At 38.9% G+C, this 16,899-nt stretch overlaps 1 non-coding gene across 1 annotated transcript; it reads right to left on the bottom strand.

Moving 5' to 3' along the window:
- Positions 1-320: 320 nt before the first annotated feature.
- On the bottom strand, positions 321-392 carry TRNAC-GCA. Its single transcript has one exon. It is a non-coding gene; the product is annotated as a tRNA-Cys (tRNA).
- Between the last annotated feature and the right edge of the window lie 16,507 nt (positions 393-16,899).

Here is a 16,899-nt window from a genome sequence, read left to right on the forward strand (position 1 = left end):
CAAATTGATACTGTGCTATTTACTGAACCATTTCTCAGTTTCAGATATTAGGCTGCTTTCAGTTTTTCACTATTATAATTAAGTTAGCAATGAGTACTATTGCATATGATTTTTTCATTTTTCTTTCAAATAACATAGAGTCTCAACAATAGTAATAAGAGGTTCAAAAACTTTAAAATTTTCAAAAGTGAAAGTGACGTCACTCAGTCATGTCTGACTCTTTGCGACCTCATGGACTGTAGCCTATCAGGCTTCTCTGTCCATGGGATTTTCCAGGCAAGAGTGCTGGAGTGGATTGCCATTTCCTTCTCCAGGGGATCTTCCCGACCCAGGAATCGAACCTGGGTCTCCTGCATTGCAGGCAGATGCTTTACCGTCTGAGCCACCAGGGAACTATTTCAAACTTTTTGCTATTTGGTTTTCTCAAAAAATGACTATTAATTCATCCTCAGGGCAATGTGCATTAGTGCTGTAGTTTCAACACAAACTTGCACATATAAGCTAATTTACTAGTTGTAAAAAGATACATCATTTGATTTTACTTCTTTAACAAATACATTCAACTTTGTTCCCTATGTGATTATTGGTGTGTAGACTCATGATCCCCTTCTAGATTGCAGCTCCCTAAAATAAGGACTATTAAGAGCATGACAAGGTTTTAAGGGGAGCTGATACTCCTCTGAAGAAAAAGTCATCCTATCCCTCTTTTAGCCCCTTCCCAATTTCCTGGCTTATTCTTCAACTACGTCTGACAGGGATTTGTATTATACTTTATTCTTAGCACAAAATCACTAGCAATATTTTCTGATGTTGAAACATGGTACGTATCATTCTGCATTTCATCTTATAGAGGAAGTAGAGATACTAATTAAGATGAGGAGGTCATTTATTTATATTTATATTTATTTAACATAAGTTAAATAACTTAAAAATATGTTTATATTTATAAATATTTATAAATAAATATAAGGACCCCTGAATTTAAGAGTAGCACTGAGTTTATTCATAAGGTCACTATTTACTCTTTGATTCTAAGGGGACTTTTTAAATGTATTAAATTCTAATTTTGTAAAAAAAAAAAAAATAGCTACTTTGTTTCAAGTGCTTATTATGTGTCAGACATTTATATATGGGCTTCTCTGATAGGTCAGTTGGTAAAGAATCTGCCTGCAAATGCAGGAGACACCGGTTTGATTCTTGGGTGGGGAAGATCCCTGGAGAAGGGATAGACTAACCTCTCCAGTATTCTTGGGCTTCCCTGGTGGCTCAGCCAATAAAGAATCTGCCTGGAATGCGAGAGACCTGGATTTGATCCCTGTGTTGGGAAGACCCCCTGGAGAAGGGAAAGGCTACCCACTCCAGTCTTTTGGTCTGGAGAATTCCATGAACAATGTAGTTCATGGGATCGCAAAGAGTCGGATATGACTGATCAACTTTCACTAATATCTAATTTTGCCAACAGTCCTATTAAGTAAATGTCCATTATCTCTATTCTATGGATTAGGAAACTAGGAATCAGAGAAGTTACGTATCCTGTCTGGATCTGTGTTGTAAATGGCTAAGGTGAATTTCACATCCAATATTGTCTCTCCCTATAGCTATGATCTTTCACTTATACTGAGTCATTTGAAAGTGAAGTCACTCAGTCGTGTCCAGCTCTTTGCAACCCCATGGACACCAGGTTCCTCCGTCCATGGGATTTTCTAGGCAAGAGTACTGGAGTGGGTTGCCATTTCCTTCTCCAGGGAACTTCCCGACCCAGGGATCGAACCCAGGTCTCCCACATTGTAGACAGACGCTTTCTATCTGAGCCACCAGGGTAAGGGTAAGTATATTTTCTTCTTTAAACCTTAATTTTCTTTTACAAAGTACACTTTAACATTAGCATATTTTAAGACATGAATCAGTTATAACCCATGTAATCAAAACTCAATGAATTACTATTTCTGCTTAAAACCAAGAAATATTTCTTTCCATATAAATTTTCACCTGAATTTTAAAAATCCAGTATGAATTTTATAAAGGGCTTCCCTAGTTACTCATACAGTAAAGAATCTGCCTGCAATACAGAAGACCTGGGTTTGATCCCTGGGTCAGGAAGATCCCTGGAGAAGGGAATGGCTGTTCACTAGAGTGTTCTTGCCTGGACAATTCCGTGGACAGAAGAGCCTGGTGGACACGGGGCTGCAAATAGTTGGACACAACTGAGAGACTAACACACACATGAATAAAAAACACTTACAGGGCCTTATCTCCCACAGCTCTGTTATGTTACAGGCTATATGCCATTTTTGACCATGATTTTCACCTTCTTGCTCCTGTACCTTAGCCTACTACATCAGCAGACTTCAACAGCAGACTTCCTTCTTTAACTATTAGGAGCCTAATCCAAAGGATATCTTCCTTATGACAAATTTATTAATTATTTGAGTCAAAGTAACTTCTACCTCTTTGGAATAGCTGTATGACTTTGTTCTAGTCTCTTCTACTTCAGTTTTTTTATTCCATACAGAGTATAGAAAGAACATGGGCTTTGAAGTTGTACAGATGTGATTCAGTACTCTTCTCTAGTCTAAATTATATCACGTTTCTAAGATCAGAGTGCTAATTAACTACTGTAAGCTAAGTGCTTCAGTTGTGTCAGACTCTTGGCGACCCCATGGGCTGTAGCCCACCATGGGGTCCATTTTCCAGGCAAGAATACTGGAGTGGGTTGCCATTTCCTACTCCAGGGGATCTTCCCCACCCAGGGATAGAACCTGCATGTCTTATGTCTCCTGCATTGGCAGGTGGGTTCTTTACCACTAGCACCACCTATTGCTGTGTAACAAATAAACCCAAAACTCGGTGTCTTAATAAGGATTTTTTCTTGCTCTTTAGCCTATGAGTGAGCTACGTGGTTCTTCTGGTTTTGGCTCCACTTACTTATGTATCTTTAATGAGACTTGTATCAAGAAGGCAGCTTTACTGGTGTTGGCTGGGTTCTTTCATGTATTTGTTAGTTGGCAGGCAATAGATGATGTAGGGAAGTCTCAGTTAGGATAACTAGACTCTTTCCACATAATTTCTCACCCTCCATTAAGGTAGACTGAGCTTTCTCACATGGCAGAGCCAGTGCCAAGAGAGAGAAAGTGAGTATCTTTGAGCCTAAGCTGAGAAATGACAGTCACTTCTATCATAGTCTGTTGGCTAAGAACTAATCATAATAGAAGTTCAGATTCAAGTGGTGGGAAATAGAGTCCACCTCTTGAAGGGAGGAACTGCCAAAATCAGCATAATTGGAATACCTACATTTCAGAACTCATAAAATATTTGATTAAAATCCTTAGCAAATGCTTTAAATATATATTTATACTCAATACATGTTAAATTACATTTCTTTACACATCTCAGCCTGACAAATCCTGCACAAAGTAAGTCCACAAGAAACACCAAATGAATGGATTATAGAAACATATAATCTAGAAGACTTTCTGGAAAATAATTTTTTAATATTTCAATAAAATATGCAATTAAATACATTATTGCCTCAAAATTATATTTAACTCAAATTATATAAGATGTATAGCAAAATAAAAATTGATGCTAAAAGTCATGACAACTTTAACCATTTTCCTTTAAACTCCTATTTCCTAATTTATATTTTTATGTCATATAAAAAGTGGGAATTTTAAAAGGAGGTGTTTGATCATTTTCAATATATAATTTGTTCAGGACTATTATTTTTGGCAATAGATTTTCTTTTATGGGATCAAAATAGAGTATATAAATTCTGCATCACACGCTGGGAGAAAATCAGTGTGGCTACACACTTCTCATGCTTCAAGGATTTTTACCATAAGAGAAATCGGCAGGAACATAACACCTTCGAACTTCACTTCCTCAGCGTGTCTTGGATAGACATGGTGAGAATGCATTCTCGTGAGTTTTACTTGCTGGGATAAAGCACACATCATGTTTAGTAGCCAAACAGATAGGCTGACGTTATTATACTTACAGTTTTATAAATAGAAGCCACCTTATCTTGTCAGAGAGCTTTGAAACAATAATCTGAAAAAAAAAAAAACCCCAGCATTTCCAAGATAAAATTGAATATTTACATTTATGTATGTAGTAAAATTCAGGATTGGGATTTGAATCATATGAAAATCAATAAAATTTCATTCAATAAGAAAATGTAATTTGCTATAATGAAATTTCTCTAATTAATCTTCTGGTACAGATTCACATATTTCTACAGAACTCTGAGCAGGCACTTCAGTATTTCTAATGTTTTTGATTGGCTTTTTATTTTTCATAGTGTCAAAAGCAATTTTCATACATATAAGAAAAATGACTAAGTTTGAATGTGCTATATACAATATTTAAGCTTTTAAAAGTATTGTTTCACAGTTATGAAATGGTTCAAAAAACACAGACAACAATGTAGAATAATATAAAAATCATGTGCCTAGCACCTAGCTTTATCATATTCTCCCAGTATTTCATATTTGCTTTGGGATTTTCTCTAAAATCTTTCATTTTATCATTACCTTCATTTCTTCCCACAGATAATCTACTCTCAATAACTCAGTGTGTTTATTTATAGTTATGTTTTCTAATATTTCTATTTGTATTTATCTATAAACTATATACTACAATTTTGCAGAATTTTGAGCTATCTATCATGTTATAGGTATTATTTTTCAAATTGCTTTGTGATCTTTATCCATATTGATATATGTGTTGCTCTGGTTTGTTTATTTTGACTGCATTATTTTTGTAACATTCTGGTTTATGTCTATATGACACTATTTATTCTCCTGTGGATGGATACTGCAATTGTTTCTTATTTTTCCCCTTTCAAACAATTCTGCCAGAAAGTCTAGGACATATCTCCTTTTGCACACATGGAAGAGTTTCTCTGCTAAAAACAAACAAACAAACAAAAACCGGTGCTGAATTGTAGGGAATATGCTTCTTAGATATTACCAGTTCACAATTCATTTGCCATTGTTGAGAGTTCCCTTTCTCCAAATTTTTCTTTCAGTAATAAGTTATGTGCTTTCTTGTTATCATATAATGACATCTGCAATGTGTCTCTTGACTCAGACCTCAGTGTAGTACTCAACGATGGTAACTGCCAGATTCTTCATTAAGATCATGAATCCTGATTAAACCTTCCAGTTCCTGCACCATGGATCAAAGCAAGGAAGATGTTTATTTTGTGAGAGGAAGAAATCAAGAATGTTAAGAATGGGACCTCTCTCTGTTCCCATATAAAAGTTATGTATGATTTGTTAAAGGCAGACTATATCCAGATGAATGCTCTGAAAATAAGCATACAGATCTCACAGGGCATGGTTCTTGGTATTTTGCAGTCTGGGAATCAGTAGTTAAGCATTCTTACCTGTCTACTCCCAAATTCTCCTAGGAAGGCTATATATTGAGAAGCTTATTTTGTCTTTGGAAGGAGACACCTTTGGTATGTGTTGTGTTATACACCAGGAGCATCAAAATTTTGCCCTCCTCCCTCCATTGCCTAGAAAGGAGGCTTTCTAGGAGAATTTGGGAGTAGAGAGGAAAGAATGTTTAACTGCTGATAGTAGAGAGCTCACATACACATGAGTACTGATAGTTTTGCCTCCTGTTCTGATTTTGACCTTCTAGGTAGCATCAAGTTTGTCTGATATTATAATGATATATTTCAATGATATATCATTATACTGATATAATTATATATTAATCTCTTCAATTCCCAGTAGCCTCATTTATTCCAGGAGAAACAACTGGGAATCAGGAAAGGAAAGTATTTTTTTCAGCACAGCCAGAAACTAGCAAACCATGGACTGTAATACAGTGCTTCTGCTTAGAAAAGTATTGCTTCTCTTATATCATTCTTCCAAAATGACTCCCTTTAATTTAGGTTGTTCTCCTCTCAGACTTTACTGGCATTTGCTAGACAAAACTGAATTTTGTAATGAGTTCCTAGAAATAATATTGTGTAAATATGAGCTTTAGACTCAATGTTATATAGGTCCTCTGCATCTTATATTCTATCCCCTTTTGAGTCTTACAGCCACAGAATTCCATAGCAGGGGGAGACCTTCAAAAGTTGGTTCAACACTACTGACTTACAGATAAGAAAAATGTGAAAAATTAAACATAAAGGGATTGGTTTCCCAGTGTCACACTGCTAGCAAGTGGCAAAACCACTATCATACCTTTTCTAATTGTAACTGAAAAGGACAAAATAAAATTCAATGATAAAATTCTATTAATATCTGTTTCTCCAATCTAAGTATCCATCAGAAAAACTTATGAAAGAGAAATAAAGGGGTGCCTTCTCCATGTATGAATTGCATATACCTAGTCATGTATGGATGTGAGACTTGGACTGTGAAGAAAGCTGAGCACCGAAGAATTGATGCTTTTGAACTGTGGTGTTGGAGAAGACTCTTGAGAGTCCCTTGGACTGCAAGGAGATCCAACTAGTCCATTCTGAAGATCAGCCCTGGGATTTCTTTGAAGGGAATGATGCTGAAGCTGAAACTCCAGTACTTTGGCCACCTCATGTGAAGAGTTGACTCATTGGAAAAGACTCTGATGCTGGGAGGGATTGGGGGCAGGAGGAGAAGGGGACGACAGAGGAGGAGATGGCTGATGGCATCACCAACTCGATGGACGTGAGTTTGATTGAACTCCGGGAGTTGGCGATGGACAGGGAGGCCTGGCATGCTGCGATTCATGGAGTCACAAAGAGTCGGACAAAACTGAGTGACTGAACTGAACTGAACTGAAACCATGGACAGAGGAGCCTGGTGAGCAACAGTCCATGGGTTTGTGAAGAGTTGGACACAATCAAGCAGACATCCACATGTCATACGTTTTTAATTGAAGACAAAGCCAAATCTTTGGGTGTCCAACTTAGGCTGACTTAACACATTATAGTGCTTCACAAGGAAAGCCACCCAGCTGTGTTTTGCTCCCACTGCCTGTACGTGCTTTTCTCCTTTCACTTCCAACGCTTCATCATCACCCTGAAGGGGAAAAACCCTAACCCTATTGCCAGACACAATTTGTTTCTCATCTTGAATTAAGAATTCATTAATTGCTCACTAATAATTGACCTCTCCTATCTTTGTGACCCATTTTGGCTTGAACATATACTTGTCATAAACCTGAAGCCTTTTTTTTTTTTTTTTTTGCATCTTTTCAAGCATGTGTCTGTACCTTGGAATTATAGACGAATTCATCTTTCTTTCCTCAGTACATAGCAGATTAGGTGTTCTGTGACTATTTTTTAAGGAAGGAGAAAGAGAGAGAAGAAAGGAAAGAAGGATGGAGGCTGATAAATTGAAGCCAGACTATGGTAAGGGACAATAGCATTTCAGCAAGAGAATTGTTTTTAAGAGTGAAAGGAATTGTTCTGAAACGAGATGGTTCCCTTTCAGTGTTAAGTTTTTATTTGTATCCATTCTAACCCAAGCTAAGATTGTATATACATCCACAGAGAATAAAAAGGGCTCTGTGTTAATTGAAAGGTCTGTTTCACTAGACTCAGTAATGATTTGGGACCCAAATAACTCTCCTGTGGAACACTTCTTTTTACAACTGAACATAACATACTTCACAAGTGCAGAGGTACTTGCATATTGGCAGCAGTAATACTGGCTCATGCCAGCATAGATCACTGGACATGGTGCTGTTAAAATAAGTGCAGAACAGTTTTGGAGCAGCAGCTAGGAAATCCCTATTATAGTAGCAACCTTGGCTGTGACATCAGCAAATCTTGAGAGTAGATGGTTTTAAATAAATAATGGTGATAAAAGATGGTCTGATTCTAAGGCCAGTGAGAGGTATCTCTGCTTAGAGCAGAGATGTGTCATCTTGGAGCAGCATTTCTGTAGAATTTTTAAGGCTGGTGGTGGTGGAATCCTGAATCGGTTATCAGAAATTAATTGACTAATTAAACTTCTTTACAGATTCATCTATCATATATTTGCCTAGTGCCTTCCCTCTATGTTAAGTCAGAGTCCTAAGTGTTTGTAAGTGCTGGACACACACTAGAGGACAAAACATATGGATTTTCTGATTTCATGGAACTGAAATTTTAGAAGGAGGAGATAGGAAATAAACAAGTAGATTAGTAAATAGGTAATTTTAGATATTAGTATCCAGGATGGCTAACAAAGAAAGGAATCAAGAATGACGTCTAGGTTTTGGAGAATGGTTACGCCATTTACTGAAATGTAGTCATTTAAAAAAATTTTAGTGAGAAAAACCAAGTGTTTTCTTTTGAACAAGTAAAATTTGAGATGCTGCCTTGATATTAATGGAAATGTTGATTAAGCAGTGGAACATAGGAGTCTGGAGCTTGGTGTCCAGCCGTGAATTTTCCTCTGCAACAAGCATGGAATTAGGTATAGGAGCATTGATAGTGCAGCCTGGAACATTACATGTAGGCTGATGGCAGGTGGCTGCCTCAACTGGCTCATAATCCACATGTCCCCATCTCTTGGGTATGCCCGCATATGTTGGAGGATGGTTACTGTAAGAATAAAGGAGCTCGAGTTGTTGGAGGAGTGGATGGGAGCTTGAAGCAAGTAAGATTTGGGTGCTCATGTGGATGTGAGCTCATTGAAACTTACAAATTAGTGAGGAATAGCATGTTCCCATAATAGAAATACACACAGAATGCTATATAATTGTTTAATGAAGTGTCCCAATGGGATTACTTATTTTCACCGTATAATTCACAATTAACATGTATTAATGTCAACAGACTAGTGCTGTTAAATCAGTGGAGACAATGCGAATGTCAGGGTACTGGATTTGGAACAAAAGTGAGATCATCTTCCTTCAATGAATATCGTGTTGCCTCAGCTGCTGGGAGTCCTGCTGGCAGGCAGTCCACGGCTGCCATCATCTTCAGAGATGGCTTCAGCTGCAGAGAACCACAGGTCCCCAGTTCACATCCCTTCCCAGGGTGGCCCACACCCAGTGTGGAGAGTCCATGTAGGGAGCCCATGGAGAGAGCTTTGCCTGAAGAAGCCCTACCTGCCCTCACACTGGATGTTAGAGACTTCCCAGCCCAGGCATCAAACACGAGTCAAACCTCAGAGGTGACCTCAGCCCCAGCCATCACCTGATTGCAACTGCTTGAGAGACCCCAAGTATCACCCCTCAGGTGAGCAAAGAAATGAGCGCTATTATTTTAAGCCACTGTTTTAGGGTGGCTTGTTCACAGCTACAAATTATTGCTCTCATGATAAAATTACTTTAATTCTTTCAGTCTCAATCCCTCTATCTATGGTATGGGAGTAATTTTATTAAAACTCCCTGAACCTAACTCTTGAGCATATTGTGGAAATAACTTTAATAGTATGTAAACTTGCTTTAGAGGCATTAGAGGAGCAATATATTATAATTATCAACATAAATCATCATTAATTTAGAAGGAAATGTACAGAGTACCGAAAAAGCAGGGCTCCTAATTTCAAGGAGCAACGATATCACCTTTGAGTTCACAATCATTTATCCTAACCACACAAATATGGAAATTTTTAATTGTAAATTAAAGGGCCTGAACTGGGAGGGGGAAAACAGAAATCAAGAAGTGTACTTAAAAGCAATAATATAACATATACTTTTGCTTATCTGTCCCTTTCGTATAGCCCAGATCAGCAGGGTATTTTCCAATATACTTGCAGAAGGTCCATTCTAGCTTTAAGCACAGAAACTCAGTATGTAACAATTCCCTCTTTTACACCCACTAAACACTGCCCACCCTTTCACGCCCCCTCAACCCCCTACCCCTGCCATCTTCTCTTAATTCTCTCTTCTGTACACTTTGAATTCCTATACAGTGAAAGTCGCTCAGTCGTGTCTCACTCTTTGTGACCCCATGGGCTATACAGTCCATGGAATTCTCCAGGCCAGAATACTGGAGTGGGTAGCTTTTCCCTTATCCAGGGGATCTTCCACAACTCAGGGATCAAACTCAGGTCTCCGGCATCAAAGGAAGATTCTTTATCAGCTAAGCCACAAGGGAAGCCCAAGAATACTGGAGTGGGTAGCTTGTCCCTTCTCCAGCAGATCTTCCTGACCCAGGAATCAAACCAGGGTCTCCTGTATTGCAGGCAGATTCTTTACCAAATGAGCTATCATGGAAGCCCTTTATCTCCAACTAAATATGTGTCTTTAAAGAAACAAATCCAGAGTTTTTTTCCCTAAGAGTAACCATCACAGCACTTTGCAAATATTAGAAGATACTTAGTACATATTTTCAGAATAGATAAAATAAAAACAATAGCACAAATATAATTTGAAAGATAATAAAGGATCAATGATTACTTACTACTAAGATTCTTTTTTATTGAAAATTCAACTACCAATTTAACCTATTTCTTTTCCTTTTTGAGCTTCTAGACTCCAAGATCTTCCATTAGTCATTAGTGAAGTCACTTCAGTTGTGTTCGACTCATTGCGACCCTGTGGACTGTAACCCACCAGACTCCTCTGTCCATGGGATTCTCCAGGCAAGAATACTGGAGTAGGTTGTCCTTTCCTTCTTCAAAGGATCTTTCCAACCCAGGGATCAAACCCAGGTCTCTTAAATCTTCTGTATTGGCAAATGGGTTCTTTACCACTAGCACCACCTGGGAAACCCTGCCAAAGAGTCCAGTTCTCCCCTCTGACCCTATGCCTTTCCAGGCACATTTTGATATTGCATTTCCTGAGCCCCTTGTGGAAACCCACTCCAGTATTCTTACCTGAAGAATCCCATGGTCAGAGAACCCTGGAGGGCTATATGGTCCATAGGGTCTCAAAGAGTTAGACACAACTGAAGTGACTTGGCATGCATAGCTTGCATGCATCGTAATAAATAGTTGTGGTGAATTGTGAGTATAGGTGGTATGTGTCAGTTTTGATGAAGTATTTTAAATTCTGTTTCTTGTCCCTTCCAGAGCTCTTGTTCCCTCTAGCAGGGATCCACAGGATTCTAGGTCATGGCTGCTTCCTTACTGACTATGAAAAGCAGAAATGTCTCCTGCCTCTGCAATGGATATATAGCATGAACAAGAAATAAACCATTGTTGCTTTTAAGGCTGCTGCTGCTGCTGCTGCTGCTGCTGCTGCTAAGTCATGCCAGTCGTGTCCGACTCTATGCAACCCCAGAGACGGAAGCCCACCAGGCTCCCCCGTCCCTGGGATTCTCCAGGCAAGAACACTGGACTGGATAGCCATTCCCTTCTCCAGAATATCTTCCTGACCCAGGAATTGAATCCAGGTCTCCTACATTGCAGACAGATTCTTTACCTTCTGAGCCACAGGGAATTCCCCTAAAATAGCCTATAGTATTTCAAATTTTATCTGGTATTATCTTAGGTGGGTTCCCCAAAGAGTAGACTGAAACAGAGATTTGTGTGCAGAAAGTTTATTTGGGAGCGCTGTCCAGAACACCCGTGCCCTAGTGCAGAAAACAGAATTGGCCAGCGGGAGAAGCCACACCATGGTGCAGTCACAAGGCTTCGGCTCATGGCCTGAGAAGCTGTTGCGATGGCCCTTTATAGTTATCCTGGTTGAAGCAAAGGGGCTTTTGTGTCCCTGCACCAACCAGTCACTGGAAGAGGAGATTAACTTCAGCCAGGCAGCTTCCTTCCGTGGAGAGCCATGTTAGGGAAGAGGCTCAGCTGTGAGCCATCTGCAACCAGCTCTCCTGGGAACTGGAGGGTCTCATGCCTTGGTCCCAAGGGGGGATTCTGTGTGGTGTGGATCAGCAGCCATTATAAGAGGAGTATAAATTTCTAATAAACTTATAGGAAGGCTGTACCAGGTAATCTTCTACACTTGGACTGCTGATTCCCTATCTCCACCTGTCGAAGGCATATTTTTCCTTAAGGATTCAGCTCAAATGCTATCTAGGAAAACCTCCAAGGATGTACCTCTTGATTATGTTCCCAGCTTTGATTTTTTTCTTTTTGTGGACTCCTGGGCACCTGCACCAATCCTATGTTACATGCTTACCTCATATGAGGAAAAGGTCCTTTAAGTAAATGACTCAGGTTGCTTCTCAAACAAGGCATAGAGAAACTAAGGTGGAGGATGGTGGGGCAGGGGGAATAAGAGGAGGAATTCCGATGGGACACTCCACTCTAGTGCCATGTGTTTTTTTTGGCACAGAGGACATTACACCTGTGAGTCTCGGAGGATCTTCTTGACCTACGCTGTGTCTTGTAAGCTATATTCTTCTCTCTTTTCACCATATTGTATCCTTTCTCCAGTATTATTCTTAACATTCTAGTCAAGGATTATTTAAATATTCCATTCTTGACTTGACCTTCTTTCAGAGCTTTAAAAGGAGCAGATCATTCCCATTCCCTCTCAGGCTTTCTGTCGCCATTGCCCACCCCAGACTCCATCCCCATACACAACTGAATCCTGAATGGTGGTTGTCCTTACTGACGTATTTCTTGGAAGGAGAGGGATATGTCAGAGAATAAAGGTCTGGGCTGTAAGAGACTGTTATTTTCCAAGTAAAGATCTCTGCTACATAGCCAACCTCTGATAATCTGTTTGAATTTTTATTTCACCAGAAAGCAATTTCTTTATATTTTGAAATCATTCATACATATATTTTATTTCCTCAATAGACTTATTTGAGATAAAGAGTAAATTTAAGAAAATCATTAGAAGCCTTAATTTCCCCATTTGAAAAATGTGTGGTTATAATTCTTCAAAGGCCCTTCTATGAGCAGAAGCTGCTGATTTTATGAGTCAGCCTAAAATGATAGGATGTCACAATTCTAGAAGAGTTGAGAATACCTTATCTCTGGTTTCCATATTAGTTTGCTGGCAGAAATGCTGGCTACACTTTTTGTTACTGTCAAGTAAAATAACTGCTCTGGAATAGAGGGCAAGAATAACGCAAAGAAAGTAAAACAAAGAAATTTCGCAACAGCCATCATCAGGAACTCAGGAGTGATTCGACTTACAGCAGCTTGAAATTTTAAGAGAAAAACAGAAAATGCAATCTGCCTTTTCATTAACTTTCTGCTTCTTCTTTAAACAAGCACACTTTATCTCCCCAAATATTTTCCCCTAAAAAGAAAACACATTGCACAGCTTGACCTGTAATTTAAATCACAATTAAGTTTCCAGTTAGGATATATCTTCATCATAAATCTGCTCTAAATTCCCCAGTGTATAGTTAAATTCCCTTATCCTCTTAAACAGCATGACCCCCCATTTTAATTCCCCTAGACATAAAATGCTGAATTATAGCTTATTTATGAGCTTCATAAATAAGACTAATTTGATTGCCATTTGCAGACAAATTCTCACCAGGTTATTACACTCCTAGATCTCATTAACTACTAAAAAATATACAAAATAAAAATTATTCTAAATTAGTCTTCCAAGAATTGCTGGCAACATTTTTTTGTACAAAAAGATCCCACCAACCAACCCTAACAGGAGCAGTTCTTCCTGTTGTACCTGCTCAAGACTTCTACCTATACTAAATCCAATCTACTTTTTAGGAATATTTACAAGAAGGAAATGGAAACCCACTCCAGAATTCTTGCCTGGAAAATCCCATGGACGGAGGAGCCTGGTGGGCTACAGTCCATGGGGTTGCAAAGAGTCAGACACGACCGAGCAACTTAACTTAACCCTTTAGCCTGTTACAGCATTTACTCCTAGTGGAACATTGCTACTTCACTAAGAATTCATTCCCTGTGAGCAGTGTTTAAAATGCTTCAGCTTTTGTTCTTGACCTAAGCCTGAGTACCCACTGTAAGTCTAAGCATGACTGAGAATGCCCAAGCATCTGGTGAAATAGGCCAGCTGGGGTTTCTATGACTTGAGGGCTTCAGCAATCACATGGAAAGAACAATTATTTGAGGCATTGAGACTGATAGCTACTACTAAGTCAGAATAAGAGTGCTGTAAAAAGTTACACTTTACAATCAATAAAATAAGAACTGATATCCACCACAGTATAAGCTCTGTAAGGCAGAACTTCTTGCTGTTCTGCTCACTGATATTGTGAGCACTCAAGCATTTGCTGAATAACGGATGGACTTTAGTCCTAGTGCTACTCTAATCTTTAGTTCTATGATCCACCTTCTTTGTCTATAAAACAGAGATGATAATAATATGGAATTGTTGAATAACATGAAGTAACTTAACAAAAGTATATTAGGATTTTTTTTTTTCAAGCAACTACCCACAGATTGGGAGAGGAGATATTGAAATGGCTTGGTGGCTGAAGCCATAAATAGCTGAAATGGCTTCAGCTATTCCAGCATTAGTAGAAGCTTGTTTTTATTTTACAGGTCAAAAGAGCAAGGACAGGGAAGAGACTTGGTGACATGGTCTTCCTTGTCCAGTGACAAAGGACATAAATAGAACTTGATCTGGATTTCTGAAGACCCCTGAACTCTACTGTGAATGTCCCATAAAAGCTGATGTTTTGAAGGGAAATGCCCTCAAACTCTTACAAATATATTGATGTTACACTGCCCTGGTCTGTAGTCCCTTAGGAGCCCAAGGGCAAGATCCCACCCTTATGACAATGAGTGGGATTTGAGGAAAATGGAGTAGAGGAAGGGTGGAGACTGAAAGGTAATAAACCAGAGATTTCCTGTCTGCCATGTACTGGATGTGCAACAGAAGTAGGGTAGAAGTCAGTGTTTGGAAACAAGGTGGGAATGAGAAAAGGAAAAGAGATGGTAATCAAGGTAATTTCTAAGTTTCTGTGCATGTTAGTGTTTGAGTTATCACACAAATCTCTAGGAATTTAAGTAAGGGCAAAAATAACAATAAAACAACCACCAACATTCATTTGAAAAATCTGAAAAACAGAGAATGAGTATTCTCTGATTTAGAAAAAACAACCACCTTAATAATCTTTACATGTTCATGTAGTAGTTCATGCATTTGATAAACATTTATGGAGAACAACTCTGTGTCAAGAACTGCACTGGAGGCAAGGTTTACAGACCCTGATAAGCTAAGACCACTGACATGGTGCTCACAGTGGGGAGAGACAACTATATAATGAATAAACAGAACACCATGTAACGTAAGTCTGTGTGTATAACAAAGGAGTGGGAAGAAGGGTGTGATTATACCTGGACTGAAGCTAGAGATGTGGTTATACCTGAATTGTATTCTTTCAACCTGAAACTTAAGCTATTCCAGCATTAGTAGAAGCTTGTTTTTATTTTACAGGTCAACAGAGAAAGGACAAGGAAAAGTATATGGCTGAGAGCTCTGAGAAGCCAGCAGCTGTTAATGCTCATTCCATGGCAGATTCCTTATGAATGTCACAGTGGCCACTGGTTGTAGTTGTTGTTCAGTTGCTCAGTCGTATCCAACTCTTTGTGACCCCATGGACTGCAGCAGACCAGGCTTCCCTATCTTCACCACCTCCTGGAGGTTGCTCAAACTCATGTCCATTGAATCGATGATGCTATCCAACCATCTCATCCTCTATCATCCCCTTCTCCTCCTGCCCTCAATCTTTCCCAGCATCAGGATCTTCCCCAGTGAGTCTGCTCTTTGAATCAGGTGGCCAAAGTACTGGAGCTCAGCATCAGTCCTTCCAATGAATATTCAGGGTTGTTTTCCTTTAGGATTGACTGGTTTGATCTCCTTGCTGTCAAGGGACCCTCAAGAGTCTTCCCAGCACCACAGTTTGAAAGCATCAATTCTTTGGTGCTCAGTCTTTGTTATGGTCTAACTCTTACATCTGTACATGACTACTGGAAAAACTATAGCTTTGACTATACAGACTGTTGTAGGCAAAGTCATATCTCTGCTTTATAATACTCTGTCTAGGTTTGTCATACATTTTCTTCCAAGGAGCAAATGTCTTTTAATTTCATGGCTACAGTCACCATCTGCAATGATTTTGGAGCCCAGGAAAATAAAATCTGCCACTGTTTCCATTTTTTCCCCATCTATTTTCCATGAAGTGATGGGACCAGATGCCATGATCTTCATTTTCTGAATGTTGTTTTAAGCCAGCTTTTTCACTTTGCTCTTTCACTCTCCCCAAGAGTTTCTTTAGTTCTTCACTTTCTGCCACTAGGGAGGTGTCATCTGCATCTTTGAGATTATTGATATTTCTCCCAGCAATCTTGATTCCAGCTTGTGATTCATCCAGCCTGGCATTTTGCATGATGTGTTCTGCATACAAGCTAAATAAAAAGAGTGACAATATACAGCCTTAACATATATCTTCCCAATTTTGAACCAGTCCATTGTTCCATGTCCAGTTCTAACTGCTGCTTCTTGACCTGAATACAAGTTTCTCAGGAAGCAGGTAAGGTGGTCTGGTATGCTCATCTTTTTAAGAATTTTCTACAGTTTGTTGTGATCCACACAGTCAAAGGCTTTAGCAGAAATAGATGTTTTTTTTCTGGAATTGTCTTGCTTTTTCTATCATCCAGTGGGTTTTGGCAATTTGATCTCTGGTTCCTCTGCTATTTCTAAATCCAGCTTCTACATCTGGATGTTCTCAGTTCACGTACTATTGAGGCCTATCTTGAAGGATTTTGAGAATCACCTTCCCAGCATGAGAAATGAATGCAACTGTTGGGTGATCTGAACATTCTTTGGTGTTACCCTTCTTAGGGATTGGAATGAAAACTGACTTTTTCCAGTCCTGTGGCCACTGCTGAGTTTTCCAAATTTGCTGGCATAATGAGTACAGCACTTAAGCAGCATCTTCTTTTAGCATTTGAAATAGGTGGTTACTGGTGGCATCACACAAATAGAACACTGCTACTGGTGTAAAAAATTTTTCAATATCAGATCAATGAACTAATCACCACCATTAGCTTGTTGAATCTTATAATGTGAATAGTTTATTGATTATGCTGTATATTTCAACATTTTCCAAGTCCT

This window comes from Oryx dammah, unplaced genomic scaffold (genome assembly GCF_014754425.2).
Source record: "Oryx dammah isolate SB20612 unplaced genomic scaffold, SCBI_Odam_1.1 HiC_scaffold_1, whole genome shotgun sequence".
NCBI classification, from domain to species: domain Eukaryota; kingdom Metazoa; phylum Chordata; class Mammalia; order Artiodactyla; family Bovidae; genus Oryx; species Oryx dammah.